This window comes from Dinoponera quadriceps, unplaced genomic scaffold (genome assembly GCF_001313825.1).
Source record: "Dinoponera quadriceps isolate SergipeBrazil2010 unplaced genomic scaffold, ASM131382v1 scaffold4444, whole genome shotgun sequence".
NCBI classification, from domain to species: Eukaryota; Metazoa; Arthropoda; class Insecta; order Hymenoptera; family Formicidae; genus Dinoponera; species Dinoponera quadriceps.
This window is the reverse complement of record NW_014558991.1, coordinates 1,070,469-1,090,443: the sequence shown is the minus strand read 5'-3', so window position 1 is coordinate 1,090,443 and position 19,975 is coordinate 1,070,469. Positions and strand designations below refer to the sequence as shown.

At 48.8% G+C, this 19,975-nt stretch overlaps 1 protein-coding gene across 1 annotated transcript in view; it reads left to right on the top strand.

Moving 5' to 3' along the window:
• Window positions 1-280: 280 nt before the first annotated feature.
• LOC106750095 (protein sprouty-like) overlaps window positions 281-19,975 on the top strand; it is a 38,950-nt gene continuing 19,255 nt past the window's right edge. The window contains exon 1 of the mRNA XM_014630181.1: window positions 281-486. The gene's annotated coding sequence lies outside the window, so the exon portion shown is untranslated. The remainder of the gene's footprint in view (window positions 487-19,975) is intronic.

Sequence of the window (19,975 nt, the reverse complement as noted above, 5' to 3'; positions counted from 1 at the left end):
TAATTCCCTCTCTCAAGTGCGCGACGTTTGTTACTCGGGGCGGGAGAGGAGTGTACAAGTGAAACGGAAGTGCCGAAAGTGTGGATACCTCGGACAACAACCCGCCGCCCCCGGCGCTGCCACCGCGGCGGCCGCTCCGACCGAGCAGCAGCAACGACGCCGCCGCCGCCGCCGTCGTCGTCTTGAGGTGCGACGACGCGCCGCGACGTCCGGCGTCGACGGCGACGACGGTTAATACGGCAGCGACGGCGGCTACGACGACGACGACGGCGCCGCCGCCGACGACGACGACGACGGCGATCAGCAGGACGACAAGCAGGACGACGACGCCGCCGCCACTGACAGCGGCCACGGTTACTACGCCGCCGGCCACGTTATCCACGTCCCACGGCTCAACGACCTCGTCGTCCGCAGCTCAAGTGTCGCCGCAGCCGCTCTTGACGCCGCCCCAGTATCCTGCGCCCCCACGGCCCCCTAGTCGTACCGGTGAGTGCACCAATTCCTTCGTTTACGATGCGCCCACCTCGTCGACGTGTCCCCGAAGTGCCTCGGAAATACCCGCACTTGTCGGCCCGCAATTTGCGAGGACACGAGTTTCGGAGAATGACGTTCGAAGGAATCTTAGCGACTCAAATGCGCGAATTCGTATTCTTTGCTCTCTCTTTCTTTCTCTCGCTAGAGAGTCCGTCGAGTGTCACACTTGGTGGTGCTTCCTCGAGTTCGCTCGCGTCCACGCAGTGAAATTCTCGACGACGACGAATCTGGACGCCGCGCGGTTTCGGCGAAACGTCGTCGCGCAGCTGACGGTATGCCGAAAGTTGTGTGCGACGGAGAGAGAGGAAGAGAAAGAGAGAAAAGAAAAAAAAAAGGCGAGAACGAAGCGACGGAATTCTCAGGAACTGGATGTTACCGGAATTATATATACGCTCGGCGCCGCGACGGCGTTGAGGAGCGTTCTCGGGGGAAAGGAGGGGGGAGAGACCGGTTGAATTCACGTGTCGCGAGGAGAGCCTCGCCGTATGGAGGAGAGTATGTGCGCGCGACCTTGTGATAAAAGGCGCGCGACAATCGATAATAATGGACTCAATGAAGTATTACGCCGATAATCACACTTGCGCGCATAGTCGTATCGTGGCGGACTCTCTCTCTCTGTGTGTTTCGCTCTCTGGCTGCCTCCGAAACCGCGTATGTCGAGGCAATAGCGACGGTACACACGGTGATTTAAGAGCGCAGATTATATTAAAACCCCCTTTGCGTCCGAGGTAGCAGCCGAAAATGAGCATGCCGATCGGAATAAATATATCGTAATCGAGCGCGGCGTTATCGCGCTCGTCGCAATTACAGCGGGAGTTATCAGTTAACAAGTGTACGATATAGCCCCGGCGACCGATTTCTTTTTACGGCAAGCACGTCGCGCAGCCACATAAACACGCGCTCGCGAGGTGTTGGCAGTGGCCGAAAACAGTCGAGGACAGCCGTCGAAATTACAACGGCGCGAGTCACGTTTGTGTTTTACGTTTTACATCGCGGATGTATGCAGGCTGCGATCGTCTCGAGGCGAATACGCGATTCGGAAAATCGTCAGCCGAAAGCATGGTCAGATTTCGATTAATCCTTCGCCCTCCGAATTGTTCTCGACTCTTCTCCTCGGCCGATATATTCCGTGGAAATTTCTTTGACTCGCGACAATATTGTGGAGTTTGCGTTTTCCTCAATATTTCAATACTTATTTAATGCACCAATACATTTGCAGTACTCTTCAAAATTACACGGAATGAAATCTCACTCGAAAGGTAGAATGGCTTTTCCTACTCTAAATCGTCAAACGAATATTTTCATTCGAAATTGAAAAGTGAATCCGATGTATTCTGCTCTTATAGGAATATATTTCAATTGGGAAATATTCGCTCATAAGGAGGCTTCCGTTCTAAGCTTGAGTGAAAAACATTCACTTTGGCTGAAAAATCGTTCCATATTTATTCGTTCAAATATTTCGGTCCTAACTCGGATTTTCCGTGGTAACAATGTCGTAATAAGAAGTTGCTTTCTAAGACCGACTAAACGTGACGTCGAAGTAGACTTGACCATAGGACTGCGAAAGACAAGAAGCTGGGCTTCTCGGCATGCGATTGCCCCTTATCTTCGGTTCGGTCTTTACAGCCGCTGAACACCATCTCGTCATCTTTCCATTTTCTTCTCCCTTCCTCCGAGTGTCAGATGTGTACCTTGTTTCATTTGAAATACAGACAGTGCGACCGAGCGCTGTCATATATTGATAGAAAAATGTTCGTTAGTTTCGATGCCAAACACTGAGGAACCCATTTAATTTACTTGCTGAGAATAAAATTGTATTATCTGAATGAACATTAATCCCGTGAAATAAACCTTATATTTCGCAAATAAATTTTCAAATCTTTTTCTTCTCAATGTACGTGCAATTTGTTGGCTTCGAAGGTAACTGTAATTTTCTATCAGTGCAAAAAGCGGGGAACTTTTCTCTCCGTCCGCGAACTCCGGCCGCCCTCGCGTTTTCCACGCACCTCTGGATTGACGCGACAAACGACCGCCGAGAGAGAGAGAGAGAGAGAGAGAGAGAGTTACCCTCGCCCGCGACGATACGCGGCAATAATGATCGCGGTATTACGCTATCAGCGGACAACGGCGGCGCTATTATAGTAATATCGCGGCTACATCGCCGGCGGGTGTATTGTGCCAGGCCAAATGGCAGATATTAACATTCCGTCAGGTATGTGTGTTCCCCGGCGGCGATGGTCGTCGTCGTCGGCTGGAATCTATCAACGGCGGACGGGACGGACTCGGTCGGTCGGTCGGAAAAACGACGCCCGGGATATGAACGGCTCTCAGGGGCAAATGACCCGGACCAACTGGCTCCTCTTTTTACTCCGTCCGTCCGTCCGTCTGTACGTACGTACGTTCGTTCGTTCGTTCGTTCCGTTTCTGTTTATTTGCACGCGGTAGCGGCGGAGGAGAAACACCACCACCACCACCGGGCTTTCGTAACGAGCGTATAACCGTCGATTCACGCGACGCGCGCGCTTGGTGTCAACGGGTGCACAGGGTGATCCGGGGCTAACGGTTCTTCCGTTGATCGATACGCGCGACCATTCCGCCCTTCGGGAGAGCGGAAAGGGCGTGCCGTTTTTTTCCCCGTTTTCCAAACTCGCGATCTTCTCGTCGAATACCTGGAGGCGTTTCAGCCAAGCTCTGCGAGCTCTCGCGACCGAGCGTCGAGGCTCGGTGGACTTTCGATTGCCACGACGGGAGACAGTCGATGAACTTTACGCTGAGAGAGAAAAGTACTTAAAAATTTATTTGTGGGATTTAAGATTTATTTCACAGAGGTAAAACCTTATTTCGCAGAAATAGAATTTATTTCGCAGAAATAAACCGTAGAAATAAATCTTATTTCTGTAGGAAATAAATCTTATATCCTGCAAATAAATGTTTAAGCAATTTTTTTCCGTGTAGAATTTTTTACTTGCATTATATGGAATGTATAAAAATATATACTGAGAGAAAAAAAGTTCTGCATTCAAGCGAAATTAATTGCACCAATACTCGTTAGCAATTATTTACTCGAATGTAGCATTTTTTTTCTTTCAGTCTGTTAAATTAATCGTTGAATTTACATTATGCAATCGTGCTTTTTTTGTTGCATATTCCGATGCAGTGACAAAATTATTATTATAAGTTACCCTTAGACTTTCACACTTTGCACTTTACATGATACGTTGCCTCGAGTGAATTCTGGTGATTTCCTTCGTATTCTCTGTTTCGTCATTCTACGATGATAAATACGGGCGTCATGTGAAGCACTCGCAAGGGATACAACCTTTACACATCGCGTGACGTAAGACGAGTACAGTTGCTGCAAAATTCACTTGCAAGTATACCCGGTCTGTCCGAGGGAGGAAAATGTGACGCTAAGAAGTCTCGTCCGTGAATTCCGGATCCGTCCTTCTCACGACGGAACGACGGACAAACTTCTGTGAATTCGTCGCGCGATTCGCCGCGTGGGAGATACTTCTTACGTCGGCGATACTACTCCGTGTTACTATTTGCGACATGCGTTTCGCCTCTCCGGAGAGAGAGTGACGGACGGGGGAGAGGCGCAAGGGAGAGCACATCTGGTGCGAGGGGTGACGCGGAGGAGAGGGCATGCCGGGTAGTAAATCTGGAAACCGCGTGCGCGTTCTCGGGCCCGCTCGTTTACGAAATTCCGGCTTGTTGTTTCCAACGGCGTGCTGATCATCGTCGGACGACGAGCCGGCTGATCGCCGGACGCCGGAAATGGGCGAGAGCGATAAAGCCCCGAAAAATATCTGCGTCGTTCGCCGGCGGAAATCGATCGGCGACACGACTCTATTCTCCGGCTCACTCATGCTTGTTCGTTAATTTTCTCTCTCTCTCTCTCTCTCTCTTACTCCCTTTCTTTCTCTCCCTCTCCCTCGTTTCAGCCTTCCTCCTTCTCCGTCGCATTTGCCTACATTGCTTAGAATTGGATTCGATCAATCTTCAGCGCCGTGTACTTTTCATAACTGGTTTCTCTCTCTTTACAATGTTGTCGGTACCCGCTGAAATTCCGTGGCTGCTCGGTTAAATAATATTACCCGCGCGAACGCAAAAACACTCCGGATCACGGCGAAGAGACCGAACGGTCGATGTTCGATCGAACTCGGAAGTTATGTTTGAAAAGAAACGAGACACTGCCCGTCTTAGGCTTTAATCCCCCTGCTTTCTTTTTTTTTTTTATTTCACTGTTCACTCAGCTTGAACAAGACTTGGATCAAACTTGGACTTGATTCCTCGACGTTCTCACGTTCTCTCTCGGTTCTCGTTTGTTCCTCAGCTTTTCGAACGTTCTTACGCGGTGAGGTGATGCTCGTTCGTAATTTTTAATCCACGCGAACCAAACGGAGGAGAAGCGAGAACGCACTCGATTCCGCTCGATGCACCTCCGTCGCGTATTATCCGTTAGAATACAATAAATCCGCCTCTCTTTCTCCGCTTTGCGCTCTCTCTCTCTCTCTCTTTCTTTCCCGGACGAGGTCGCGCGACTTCGTGCCAACTCCATCGACGGTTAGACGAGCGTGACTCGTTGCGCGCATTGAGTCACACTACGCTTTCATAGAGACCGAACCAGTCACAGGGGCGAAGCGGTGAATGAAACCCACAGGTGTAGAAAGTTCGCGAGAAAGTCGACGCCGCCTTTCCGTTCGTAAAACTCACACCGTCGCACGAATGCACGCACACACGCGTGCACGTTCTCCTCTCTCTTTTGCCATTTTACGGCTCGTCGTCGTTGTCGTAATGCGGCTTGAAATCTATCTAAAAATCGATACCGCTTGTCGTAGCGCGCGCGCGCGGCTTACGCCTATAACGACAAAACCCGATACCGCGCTATCGAGATGTTCGAATTTTAATCATTTCGGGCAATTTGCGCGCACGCGCTCAATTTGTCGATAAATGTATTCCGTCTTTGGCTGGAATTAAATAATCGGCTGATCGCGCGCGATCTCGGCTTGCTCGATTCGCTGATATCCGAGCAATCTATTCGTGCAATTTATTTTTAACGCTCTCTCTCTCTCTCTCTCTCTCTCTCTCTCTGGTTTTAAAAACTCGGAAAAAATCCGGACTATTTTTTCCCAAATTTTCCGCGGATTTTTTTTCGCTTCCTTCCCGAGGAAAAATTGAAGAAAGCGATTTTTAAACCACAACTCTCTCTTCCGACGCGTGCGCTTCGTTTTCGCGAGTCACCCGTTATAGCGCGGCACCCGTGTGCGTGCTTACGTACGTATGTATACGTGCGTGCGCGCACGGCTTATTGACACAGAGGCCCGAACACGTCGCTCGCTCCCATTGGCACCGCACGCGTGAATGCCGTTCGGCACTCGGAGAGTCGTCGTGCGACTTTCGCACACGCGTGCACGTGGCCGTGCGTGAGTACGTATACCTCTCTCTCTCTCTCTCACACGACGCGTGTTCTACGAGTAAGCGCACAACTATATACACATCGATTGTTCGGCGGCCGAGAAGATAGATATCGACGACGCTCTCTCTCGCGCGCGGCCTCTCGAGGAGGAGACACGCGCGCGAGCACGCATTCATACGCGCCCGCAAAAGCGAACACGACACTCGCACGCACTTCGCGCGCGCCATATACGCCGCGAGAAGTCGATCCGGCATGAATGAAACCATGATTTCCACGCATGGCGCATAAGTAGGCGACCGGCGCGGAAACGAGCAGCCTCGTCTCTCTCTCTCTCTCTTTCTTTCTTTCTCTTTCTCTCCGAGTCTCCGATCCAGCCGCGAATTTTTCGCACGGCTTCCGCAACTCATTGAGAACTTCACGAGAGAGAGAGAGAGAGAGGGAGACCGCTCTGTCATTACAATTCATATATTCACAATAGCGATATCATCGTCGATGTGTGCGATTATACAATTACATCATTACTCTGCACGAGGAGAATATTGTAGTTCTTCTCTTCCATATAAATTCTTCTCGATCTTATCGCGCTAGAGCAGGAATAGACTGTCCGTAAAGTGTATCTTGCTAAGAGAGTGAGGTAGAAGTGTTTTAACAGTTACGTTTTAGCCTTTAAATTTTAAAAGTAACGCATAGAGAACAAAAAGATGGTAAATTAAGAGAGCACGTCGACATTTCTTCGGTTTATTAAAGTCTTAGTGGCACTATAATATCTATGATCAGCTTCTCTCCGCGGCTTCAATATTTGTATACTTCGTAGTTTCATCGAAGCCCGTACTTTGTTTTTTACTGTTAAACGTTTTCTACATCAAATTTCTTTTACATGTCACGTCCCGACTGCTTTCTTCTCCCTTCCCCCACTCTCTTTCTTTCTTTCTAATGGCAGTTAATGACGTTCTCGGGGAAGGAAAAACCAACTTCCTGTTCCTCTTTGTTCTCCGTGCCGCGCGTTACGAGCGCTCTCTCAGATAAAAGGTGATTAATAGGAATCGCAAATATGCGCGGTATCGGTTGTGATTATACGCGCGGCGGTGACCGTTGCCCTCGTTTATTCACCGCTTTGTCACAGATAGGAAGGCTTCCTCGCTACCGGAAGACGGCCGTTCATTCACGAGGCATTTGCACTTTAGCACCGGTACTCCGTCACGCTAATCTCAATATCACGCGGTCACGATATTACCTGTCGTTTTTTTCTTTTCTTTTTTTTTTTCAAATCTACTCAATCGTCCAGCGTGTAACTACCGTCTCGTACCATCTGTCACGTTTCGAAAGCTGTCGATTTATTTAACCTTCGTTCCTTCTTCGACAGTTCGAGAGCGAAGTAATTAAAAAAAATAATAGGCGACGTGAAAAATCGCTGAAAAGACACGAAACGCTAGTATTACGTAACCCCGCGGAAGGATTTATCTCTTACATACTTTTTTCTTTTTTATCAGCGAGCAGGAAGTGCCTTTCTAACCTAATTGTTATCATTTAATTTTTTTTTATCAAACTATCACTACATGAATATCTCGACCGGTCTCGCATTCACCGTTATCGGCAACGCGATCAGCGGTTCTTCATTTAGTTGCGCTGCGATGAATCTAACTAATGAAACACACGCGACCTTCTAGTCGCGTATGTGACGTGCCGCATCGAAGATAGTCGCGTGGCGGTATCGTACCTGTGTAGTCCGATTCTGTAACTTCTTAAGGACATTATCGCTAGCCTAGAGTGTCGTCGTTGCGCAGCTTTTCTGCCATATGTTGTACCTGCCCAACGACGACGTAACGATAACGAAACTCGTCATTAAGACAATTACAGAATAGGGATACTGGATCGTGTTAATCGTACACGCCAGGTAATCCTACACGCCGCAGACTCTCGATATCCTAAAGCTAAGCCTATTCGAGCTCTCTCTCTCTCGTTCCCCCTCGCGTTCCTGTCCTGTTTATTCCTCTCGCTCTCNCCCCCCCCTCTTTCTCTCTCTTTCTCTCTCGCTCAAGTAACACGAGAATATCACCGCTACGCTATCTTCATGTTTGCCAACTCCGTTATCTCACGTTCCTCTATTTCGATCTCCTCTCTTCCTCTGTCCCTTCTGTCCATTCTCCTCCCCCTCTGTGTATCTCTCTCTCACTCTTTCTCATTCTTTCTTTCTTTCTTCCTCTCTCACTCACTCTTTCTACCTACGATCTGCCGTCTTGCACGTCCTCCACATACGTCCTGTCGACTTGTTTCTTCCTCTCGTCTACTTTTACGCGAGCAGCAGTGAGTGCAATCTACGATCGAGTCGTCGTTATGCGTTGTCGCGTCACATCCTGTCTCTCCGCCGATCGTTCCCTCCCTCTCTCTCTCTCTCTTTCTTTCTTTCCCCCTCCCTGTCCCTCTCTCAGCCGATCGGCCGTCCTTCCCTCCCCGCCGGACCTACGCCTTTCATTCATTTACCGTGCGGCTCGAGTGTCTCCGTTTCCAGCGCTTCTCTTCGTCGACCTGTTGGTGTTACGCGCGATCGGCTGCTGATCGCGCCTCTCCGTCCCGCCGGCGGCTAACACATTGACCGCCACATACGAGTTATCGCGTAGCTGGAAGAAACCTCTGAAAATCTCTGTTTCACGCACCAATTACAACCTAACGCGCTTAAGTATTCTTCCAATGAATTTTGTTGAAGAAAAATACAGTTCATTAGATTGTCTCTCCTTCTTTCATACGTTGATTCCGATGGAAACTGCAAATCATAAATTCACCGCTTGTTGCCACTCACAGGTGTTTTACCGGCGATTCCCAACGGTAAATAGCAGATTTGTGACGAGCGAATTCAATCTGCGAATCTCGCCGCGGCCGCCTCTCCGACCCGCTCGTTTTCTCTCTCTCTCTCGCTTCGTTTCCCCGAGTAAACATCGATATCTCCCGGCGCGCCGAACCGTTCGGGAATCGGTCGTACGCGTTCGTAGGAGCTTTCTTTTTCTCTCTCGCTCTCTCTAATCACACAATTGCGCTATCGTTTAGTGAAGCGACGTCTGGAACACTCGGTATATCTTGAGAGGCAGTTATATATTTTCTTTTTTCCTCCGTCTATCTCTCGTATTTCCTCTCGCCTTCGGCCGATTACTCCGGGAGCGAGAAGGCGTGACGGAGAGGCGAATACGAGAAGAGAGGGAGAGAGACGGACGGGACGGGTTGAGACGGTTTTATCGAGGTGTCGCGGGGGCACGATATCGACCGGAAGTCGGTATCGCACGTCGCGGCGAAAATCGCAGCCACGAGGCCATTTCGGCGGCGAGGAGTCTCTCCCGACGCGTCATCATCCTTCTCCCGTGGCGGTCGAGATTAATCCGTGATTAATTGGAGTCAATACTGAGGGTGGTGAGTGCGGCCGATCGATGCGACATGTTGATAACAGTGCCGATTACGCAATCGCTTATCGATAACGCAGATCGATAACGGACACGTCGCTGGCCGGGTTTGGAGCCTGCGTCGTAGGCTTCCGCGTCCGCTCGAATATAATCCTAACCGATACAGCACAGTAATATTCTATCCGTCGACCGTAAGTATAACCGCGGTGATTTCAACGAAACTTCTCAGTGAGAAAAGTTTCTGAGATTTCCCCACGTTGACGCGAAATTAACACGTGTCGACTGCCGGAATTATCTCGACGCGCAAAAGGAATTCTCTGTTCCATGTGCCGACTACGAGTTAACTTGCTCGGGATATTCCGCGATATAAAAGCGGGTGAAGTTGCCATGTCAGATGTGGCAACGCTATACGCGCGAAGATAGCATTTGTATCGGATATAAAGATACGTGCGGTCGAGGCGAGTAAACGAGATAAACTTACTTCCGGTGCACGCGGCGAAAAACAAACGTCGTCGTCGCCGCTGCCGCGGTTACACACGCCATTTTCGTATTCGCGCACGAAGGAAGAGGAAAATTCTCTCCTCCGTGGCATAGACGAATTTGAAGGAGAAAGATGAAAACTAACATCCCAGAGCGACTCATCTAAATCGTATCTTACATAGAAAAAAAATCTACTAGATTCAACTAAATATAATTATTACTATATAATACTATATAATAATAACTCCAATATCCTTTAGCAAATTATTATTTAAATCGAGTAATATATATATATTAGTAATGCAGGTATTAACTCGCAATAAAGTTTATCTCGCTGAAGAACATGGTCAATTTTATGAGAGTACACGTCAGTTTCTAAAATGTACACGTAAACAGCATATGTGAAACGGAAGGATGACAAATTGAGGTGGAGGATGTAGATATGTTCCTCGGTTTGCAAAAACTTCCGTAAAAAAATTTCATTACAAAGTTTCACCCCGTGTACGTACTTGCACGTGTTTCATTATGGAGATCGACGCGCAAAATGGGGTGTGTTCGCGATGTGGGATATATGTGGAACGGGAATAGCGTGCGTCACGAATTAGGCGTGGCCTTGACAATTACGCTCTCCGCTTTTATCCCGGCGACGTCATCCCCTCGGGGCTTTCGGCTCGTGTAAATGATTAAACCACGCGCATACCACACCCTTATTCACTTCCTGTCACATCCTCTGGGGACACCGTTCTTAATTAACTTAAACCCTCAACGAGACGATGCCACTTCGTCGAATTTTCCCCGCCGTACAGGCACGTCGTTTGTTCGACGGCATGATCAAACGGTCGCTCTCTGATTCGGAGTAACGTAACAACTTCGCTCGCAAGCGTTTTTACTCGAGTGCATTCCTCGCGCCTCCGAGTGGGTGGAGCTCATCGTCTTGACCCCGCGGAATTAGTTAAGTGTCAAGTTGAGCGCGAGGGTTAAGAGCGAGAATCGCTCATCTCTCTCCCTTTCTTTCTTTCTCTTTTTTGTCCTCTTTTATTCTCTCGCCTCGTGCTGTTCTTTGACTTTTCCCTGGTCGTCCTTGGGGGAAGGGGAAAGGGAACGTTGACCCTTCGCTCCTCTGGTTCCTCTCGACGCGACGGTCGTCCGAAGTTTCATTCAGAATGCGACGCCGAGAGAACGAGGCCTCTCGTCGATATACATATAGCATCAGAAATGATGCGGCGAAAGTGCGCGAGTGTACACGTCGACTTGGCTTATACAGGGTGCCCCGGATTCACCGAGGGGGGACACGATCTTCCAGCTGGCAAGATCGGTCTCTGGTTGATTCTCTTCTTTTGCGTGAATCTAGAACGTCCCGAATTAACCCGAGGCAAAGTCTTACTTCAACGTTGACCGTGCAAATTCCGTCGAACTTGGAAAACATTTTGCGGACTGTTGTCACCTTGATGTAACGAATGGCTTGCCATTTCCTTCATGTTAAATTGTCCTTAAAAATTGTTCTTAAAAGTTCAAATATTTAATATTCGGTTATATACGCATACATATACACACACAAGTATATATATAAGAACAAGTAGAGTAATAAATGTTATTTCTTTATTATTTATTTTCTTCATTGTTGTTGGAAATATATATATATATATTTTTTTTTTTATCATTCATTGGTGTCGCTGATCTCGTCCTGGCGGCTTGCATCTTCCGTCCTGGTTTCCCGATCTAGCTTGTCAATGTACCCTAGATATTAGTTCGTGGCACTTGACATTCGTAAATAAGATTCGTTTGTAGAAGTGCAAGTTGATTGATACGATGTCGCCGATAATTCGATCAAGTAAGTATTTCAAGAGCCGACGAAACATTTTTCGTAGAATGTTATGTAACGATCGCGGTTGCGGAAAGAAATACATGACGTGCGAGAGTATTAAAGCAATCAGCGAGAAATGTAAACTTATCCCCTTCTATCAATCACCAACCGTTGTCGCTTGTCGCACTGAACGCGATCACAACAATCAAAACATTTCTGACCTTCAAGACGATCAAACATGCTTTCGCGCGTCGCGAACTTTTCCGAGTATTCATTCGAGAACCGGCAAGCGGCACGTGTCGATATTATTTCTCATCCCCCACCCGCGATGATTAAAATATTTCCTCGATCCTTGAAATACTTCATCAGACTTTCGTTGTTCGGCAATGCGTTATTTAACACGTGTGTCTCCGATCGAATTATATCTGCGTGCGAGTCAGTGCCACGATGGAACTGTCGCCAGGTTGCTAAATCGAAAAGTCAGGACGGAGGGACGCGAGTAGCAGCGTTATCATGTATTTTCAAGGTATGTCAAACCATTTATTATGCAAGTGGTCCCTCCCGTTTTTACCGACGAACGCTTGACCGATTTACCGGGAATAAAGCAATATCCGTTTATTCGTCAATTTGTCCTTTAAGATTATTCGTGTATACACTTGTACTTATTATATTATTTCACACAAAAAATATTAGATCGAAAGAACCGAATAACGGAGTATGATTAAGAATCTGTAATTAACGTTCTCAATCGAAGATTCCAAATAATTTATGATTATAAATACCCGCTTTAGAATCTAGCTTAGACTAGATTCTAAAGCTAATATTCACAGTTGCGAATTACTTAGAATTCTTTCCAAAGATAGATAAGAATTATATATTTAGATTCTATCTAGAAATAGACAGGATTTAGATCCTGCAAATGCTGATTTTTTGACTGTCAATAATGTTTCTGTGAGCGCGATCTTGTTTACATTCTCCGACGCGTTCTTTTTGCTTCCGTGTAACTTCATCATTGGACGGAATCCAATTCTAAATCTAGTAAACTGTTAAACACACACGATATTATTGAGCGTATGAAACTATTATCTTTATTTTTATCTTCCTTATCGACTTTTAAGAGCTCCAACTTCCACCGAGATATCCAATGCTGATGGAAAAGAAAGAAATGAAAAGATGTTCTATCGGCGGCTGAGTAAGTAATATAATTGACACTGTTGATTGAAATTAAGAATAAGGATCAGATAGAATGTTGAGGTAATCTCGAGTATTAAATAATTCTGAAATGAGTCTTTCTTTACGACTCAGCATGGAGCAAGCGGCAGTAAATGTTTCACATTAACCGCCACAACGTGTCTTCATATATTATAGTTATTATCTCAATTAAATCTGTGGCGAGAGGAAAAAATTAATGCGAATCTACGTAAAAATAATCAAATTACGTAAAAATAATCGAACCGTATCTCAAGAATAGACTTTATTCCATAAGCAATAGGAAGTAAATAAATAGAAAAATACGCATCTCACGTGTTACAAATACGTCCTGATCGTCTTTATTTCTTTCTTTTCAACACTTGGCAAGTGTACAACACTTACAGACTAAAAAATAAAAATCCCTATATTATCTGATAAGGATAAGACGTGCCGAGTGCATTCTCTGGCGATAAAGGCATGAAATGGTCGAGAAAGATAATATTTTTTAAATACCGAGAGCTTGAACTATCAGGCCAATGCAGTTTTCAACAAAATCTGACGCAAGCAGGAAAACTACCTTATTGATACTCCTTTTTACGTCTCGAGAAACCGTTGTGAAGATCTTAACGACGAGAAAATAGACGACGAATAATTGATCCTCGCGAATGTAGGTGAACAAGAGAGATTCGTATTTCGCTGAATGTTGAATTGATTTCGCGTTGAACAAAAATTTACACTGTACGAGACGTTTGTATGTGTGTGTATAGGCCTGAAAATTCCAAGTTCGATGAGAAAAGTTCTCTCGGATATGACCGGTGAAATGAAAGTTGTTATAAATACACACGACACCATGTGCAAGTCGACAAGTCCGAGAAGCGATCGTCTCTTTTCCGTTCATTTTTCCACTTACGACAGACTTGCGTGTCACGCGGCGAGATCGGCACCGGTAGTGTGTCGCTTTTCGGGCGGGGAAGTGCGCGTCGTCGGTCGTATATCGATCAATGATCGACGACGTCAGCGTCAGTAGTCGACGTCGTGCAAATTGATTGATTAGCGCTTGACCGGACGGCCGACGGGAATAGCGTGAGCGACGACTTGAATTAAACGGACGGCTTAATGAACCTCGTTCGAATGGGACGTTGTCGGCTTTAAATAGGACTCACGGCGCGAGTGAGAGCGAGCGCAAATTTGAAGAGCACGGAGCGTGTCATGGACGTGACGGCACGAGAATGCGAGAATCTTTGCGCGGACCGAGACTCGCCTTACTCGCGAAGTAGACGCAAGGTAAATCGGGATCAATGAGGAGCGCGCGCGCGCGTTCGCCGGTAACGCGCGAGCGCCGGCGGTTTTATAATCCTAATTTCCGAGGCCGGATAGCTGCTCCAATATTTTTTGCAGCCGCGGAATCTTATTTTTACCACCGCATCGACTTCGTTGCGCGAATTGCGCGCAACTCGCGTACGATAATCTCTCGAGATCCAAACAAGAATTTTCTCTGAGTCAACTGAACGGGTTTCTTAGTATAACAGCGGAGATATTAGAGGGAGGGAGGCATACTACTCTCTTTTACATAAAAAAATATATATATATATGTAATAAATACATAATAATATATAATGATGAAGTAAAAATATTTTGATAGAGCATTTTTACGCAGCTGTCTCTATTAATAGTTCACTTATCAAAATTTACATTAATTAAATTAATTTCTCTTTTAACCCTTTGAGAGGTGCCTCTCAGGCACCACTGGATATGATGCGACAACTTGAGCGGTGCCTCTCAGGCACTATTCGGATCGAGGCGGCAAATCGAGCGATAACGGTGTTTATTTGGATTTGGCCTAACGAATATCGCTTCACGAGTCTACTCCTAGCCCTTTGTGTGTAATCTTATGAGGTAATGGCTACAGAGATGTCTTATCTCAAAAAGTTAACCTCTAAAAAACTCATGAAATAAGCGGGAGCAGCTAACTCCTCTCGAGTTGCTGGTTCGCTCGAGCGAAAAAGGCCTCGGGCGCAAAGGGTTAATTTACGTTACATTTTATTTATTTATTAAATTTATTACGAGGTTATTAAATAACGGACTTCTTCGTATACGCTGAATCCCGCGGTGTTTTCGGTCTTCGCTCGTCGGCGTCGCCACATCGTACACGCGTTTATGTATACACGGGTATCAGAGGGAGGGGGGTCGAACGACCGACGCCTATGCGGACTGCGGAGAGTGCATTCGTGCGTGGGAACCGCGCTCGAACGTTGCCAAATACGGTGAAATCCGCGCTCCCGAACGAATCCGTTGTAACGTCGGCCACGTCCTTGTTGCGCAGCGTCGTTCGGGCCCGTTTTAACGGACTTCTCGCTGCCGCAAATTCGCAAATCTCGCGCCGCCGACGCGCGTTCGTTACGATGCGGAAACACCGGCCCGCGCGGGACTCTCCAGCTCCGAAATTTTCAGCAGGTTTTCCCTCGCTCGCTCGTCTTGTCAAACTGGCGCACGTGGACGAGAAAGAGCCGCGCGAATATCCCCTCCGCCGGGAAGCCACACTGGTCCTCTTCTTAATACCTGTACTTTCCGGATATATTTCTCTCTCTCTCTCTATTTTCTTCTCTCCTCCGTCAAATGTCAGGCACGTATCAACGTAATTTCAAAGCGCAGACAGTGCAACTTGATGCAACTGTAAGAACGGACCAATCGCTCGGCGCCGAGTGATCGCGCGCGTTCGTCCGAGACTCGCAGAATCGCGCCGGAATGCGGGATTTACGCGGACTGCGCGGAGGCGCGACAAGCGGACGCACACGTGTACGCGCGCACACGTGGAAAGAGCAAAAGGATGTGCGTGTGTGTACGGGAGAGAAAGATAGAGAGAGAGTGTGTGTGAAATGGAGAGAGAGAAAGACGAGGCGAGAAAACGAGGAAAAGGCACGTCGGCGCGCGTACTCTCCTCGTTGGTCGCTATAAATACGGTAAGATGCAGCCGAATGCGGGCCGTGCGTGCGCGTACGCACGCCCACACACGCGCGCGCGTGTAATTCCGACGTTCCAGCGTGTTTCTGCGTGTGTGCGTGTGCACACGCGCGACGGACGCCGCGCGCGAATGCCGAAAATAGTTTTTCGCGTGTGTGCGCGCGCGTGCAGCAGGAGGAGGAGACGCCGCGCGCGTCGTCGTCGTCTCGCGCTCTCGACACTGGGTCCCCGGCGTGGGTCGACGTGCGTAGGCATGCACCTAGTGTGCGTACGTGCGCGCGTAAGTGCGTGTAGGTAAATATAAATATAAGTGCACGGTGTCCCAGAAGCATTAGATGCCGCTCCGTCTATGGGTACGGGCGAAAAATCCGGGAAAATGACGAACGTCTCCGACGAAGGGGGAGGAAGACGTCGGTGGCTTTCATGTCCACGTGGGTGAAAAAAAAAAATGTGGAAATTCCCCGCGGAGAGAGAAAATCCGCCGAGGTGTCTTCGCACGCCGAATAAGCAGGCATTCCAGCGACTTGCCTCCACGGCTTTTCCTCAAATTTCCCTTGTTCCTCGGCGACTCGGGTTAAGGGTGAACCGCGTCATCCCTCAGAAATTTCGACAGTCCGCCCGTACCGTTGGACGTCCCGCAGATCGGACCCTGCTTAGGAAGAGGCGCAAAAAAACAGGACACAGCCCCGACATGACTACACGCGCGCGAGACAGATGCGTAAACTTTCTCGTGGAGTAGGACATGCGGTACGAGTGGGTGGTTGCTCGGTCGATTGCTCGGTTAATTGCGTGGATGGTTGATCGGTCGGCCGATCGGGTGGTTGGTCGGTCGGGCCATATGGCGTCCACATTCCGTTTCTCGGATGGCAGCGCGATCACGCGACGAGCGTGTGTTTGCTCGACGCGAGGAAGGCGCTTTTAACCCTTCTCGATCCTGCATTTCCTCGCCCGCCCGTCCGGTAAACGAGGGGCGTCGCTGACGTCCGTGACGTCGCCGGGAAGAGAAGGACTCCCTCGCTCCCTGTGCGAGTTTCTTAACCTTAGCCGCGCGTAAACAGGACACCGAGCGCGAGGCGGAAAATAATCCAACGGATTCGATCGTGAAGGATTTCAATATTCAACTCACGCGTAAGTGTTGAAATAGCAGGTTTTATACTTCAGTGTAGATCATATATTGTTCATTTCTGACGCAATATATATATATATTGCTTCTTAACTTATATTCACCTTAAATTAACGCAGAAATTTGTGAGGGACGTGTGCGTGTGAAGCGTGTCAAATCTAACGCAAAATTTTGTGTTTCGCCCACGCTCGCGCACGCTCAAGGAATGCCCTTCTGCGCGGCCGTCGTCGTCGCTGTTACGCGAAGTCGGAGAGAGCGCGAAAATATTCGCGACGCGGAAATTGCGACACAATATTTCCGGCAGGTCGTTCGCTCGTCCGCGCTCCACTTTCATTCAGAACGAGGAAACCGGAGGCGCGATAGACCGTGTTGCGCTTTCCCGTGGGTTCTCGTCGATATCGAAATCACCGTCGGCGATAACGTCCTCGACGGGATCGACGATAGAATTGTGTCGCCGTGTGTAAGCCGAGCTTTAGATTCTATTACAACTCTCTCTCTCTCTCGGGGCCCCTCGAGGCCGCCGGGGTGTCGGTGACTCGAGACGCGCGCGCAGGTACCTAGAACGATATCGCGACCCTCGGCGGGCCCACGGCGCGCAGGTATCGCCGCCACGGAGGAAAAGCCGGAAGAGGGAGATCGGCAGGGGGATATCCATTGTCCTTCCCTCCTCTTCTCCGTCTCTCCGTGTTTTCGCGCGACGGGGACGCTCGTTTGCCTGCGGCCGGGCCCTCCGTTTCTCCGAAATATCGTCGTTACACCGGACCTCATAGCCGGGGGATCCGGCCTTCTACCTGCGAGGGCGGATGTTGCCGACCGCAGTTCATAATGGCTGCGTAATGAGGTCCGTCCTCGAGAAAGCCCTTGGGGGAGGGGGATCTTTTATACACGTAGAGGGGATGTGCCGTCAGAATGGCCTTTCGGCGGGCCTCTCTTCCTTTCTCTCTTTCTTTTTCCTCTTCCCTCGTCGGTTCTATCACAAGCTGACGTTTATCGATCGTTATCGGGCGGCGAGCAGCACTCCCGTGACGGCGAGTTAATTGTCACGGTAAGTCAGGTGTCACCTTTCCCGTTCTTTTTCGCTCCCCTTCATCGAATCCTCCCTCTCTGTTCTGCGCGAACACACGACGCGTGGAAAAGCACCACGCATCGCGCGGAACGGATTTTGAGAAACGTCGACGCAGATATCTGTAGCTTAAACGACGACGATGTTGAATGTGTTATAACACTCTGAGTGTGGTTTCGGTGCAGCGGAGAAATTGTGCGCGGAGAGGCGATTGCGCAACTCGAGTCTGACCTTACGAGAGACTTGCTTGTAGAACAAACCCGTTTTTACAAGATATTATCTTGACGATTGCGGCGAATCGTTTCGTACCTCGGAACTAATTTCTTCGAGCTGATTTGCAACTCGCAAAGTGACTTTTCTTTTTTCAACAGAAAGTTTGTCACTTTTGTTTTTAATAAATTTCACAGCGCATCTTGTATTCAATGGGAAAATCTTCTGAGAATAACTAAGAAAAAAATTCTCCTACTGGGCACAGGATGCGTTCCGAAATCTACCTAAAAAAAAAAAAGAAAAAAAAACGACAGATTTTGCTGCGACAGCACAAATTTGCTGTTCGAGCACAATTTGTCTTCTCCGTGCTCCTTTTTACTATATTTTCTCCGGCTCGAATCTCACCACGTGCGTCTTCCGGCATTTCCGATTCTTCGAGTCGTCAGTGACGACAGATCGTCCAGCGGTAACGTGATCGATATTTTTCTTTGGCCTTTATTCTCTTTCTCTCTCTCTCTCTCTCACAGTCGGCTGGCCGGAACGGGGACAAAGGGATCGGAGCCGTCGATTAAAGGTCGTCTTGTAATTAGAAGGTTGCTTATCGCGCCGCAAATCTCACGGGATATATCTCGCATTCCGATTTAGAAACTTGTGTGTCGGTCGTCGCGACTCGCGCCGCGCATCGATCACTGTCATTGATGGATAATTAGTTGCGAATCGATTGCGACCGAACCCTTCATTTGCCCGCCTATCGTCGCCTATTTTATTACCGCGACGACGAGAAGGACGATGCTTTTGTCGACGCCATAGGCTACGAGCGAACGAGCAAGCAAGCAAGCAAGCAAGCACGCAGGCTAAAGTAGGCAGGCAGGCAGGCTGCGTAGGCGTCGTCTGGATGGTATCCGGTGTTGCGTGTCCGCATGCTCGCCCTTTATTATATCCTTCTCTCCCTCTTTCTCTCTCTCTCTCGTTTCCTCCGCCGCCTCCCTATTCCGCGTGCTTTCCTTCATCGCCATCGCCGAAATTTCCATAAAGATTTCAGCGAGCGTTTCATCATCCGGCGTGTAACATCAGGTTATCCGCATCAGATGGTCACCTTTCCGGTGAAGAAAATTTATTAAAAAACTTCGAGATATCTAATGTAAATATTTGTTCCTCTTCACTTGGACGTTCACGGGCGGGATCATCGTCGCGCTCGTACGCGATATTACACGTGCTATTACACGACGACGACGAGAAAAATCCACGCGTTACTCTCTTCCGTCACGCACGTGGCCGCGCGTCGTTCACGGATTTCGGCGATATCCTTCGCGCGATTAGGCGGTTTCACGCGGCTCTTCAAATAAACCCTCCCCCCGTTGCAACGCTCGTTACGTATCAGCGATAGCTGCTGTGCGCGAGAGATACGCGCGCGATAAATCACAGGTGGGATTACGCAGCAGGCGCGGCGGACGGCGAGGGCGAGGAGTCCTCCACGTTCGCCTCGCTCGCCTCGCGCACACACGACGTCGACCCGGCGTCGATCCGACGTCGTCGTTTTCCAGGCTCCGTTTGCGGTTTTTTGCGACATCCGAGAGCAAACGCCATGCCCCCCACGCGGCGAGTGCACGCCGCGACAGATGTTTTCGATTCGGCCGGTTCGTCGCTCCGCGACGACGCAACCGCCGCTCCTCCACGACGTCTCATAAATTCGTTCTCTCGCACGGCTCCGCCGTTATCGTCCGCGGGATCCCTGCGCGGATCCTTCGCGAGAAGGACGACGCGCGGATGATGATGCGGGTAGAGAGAGAGAGAGAGAGAC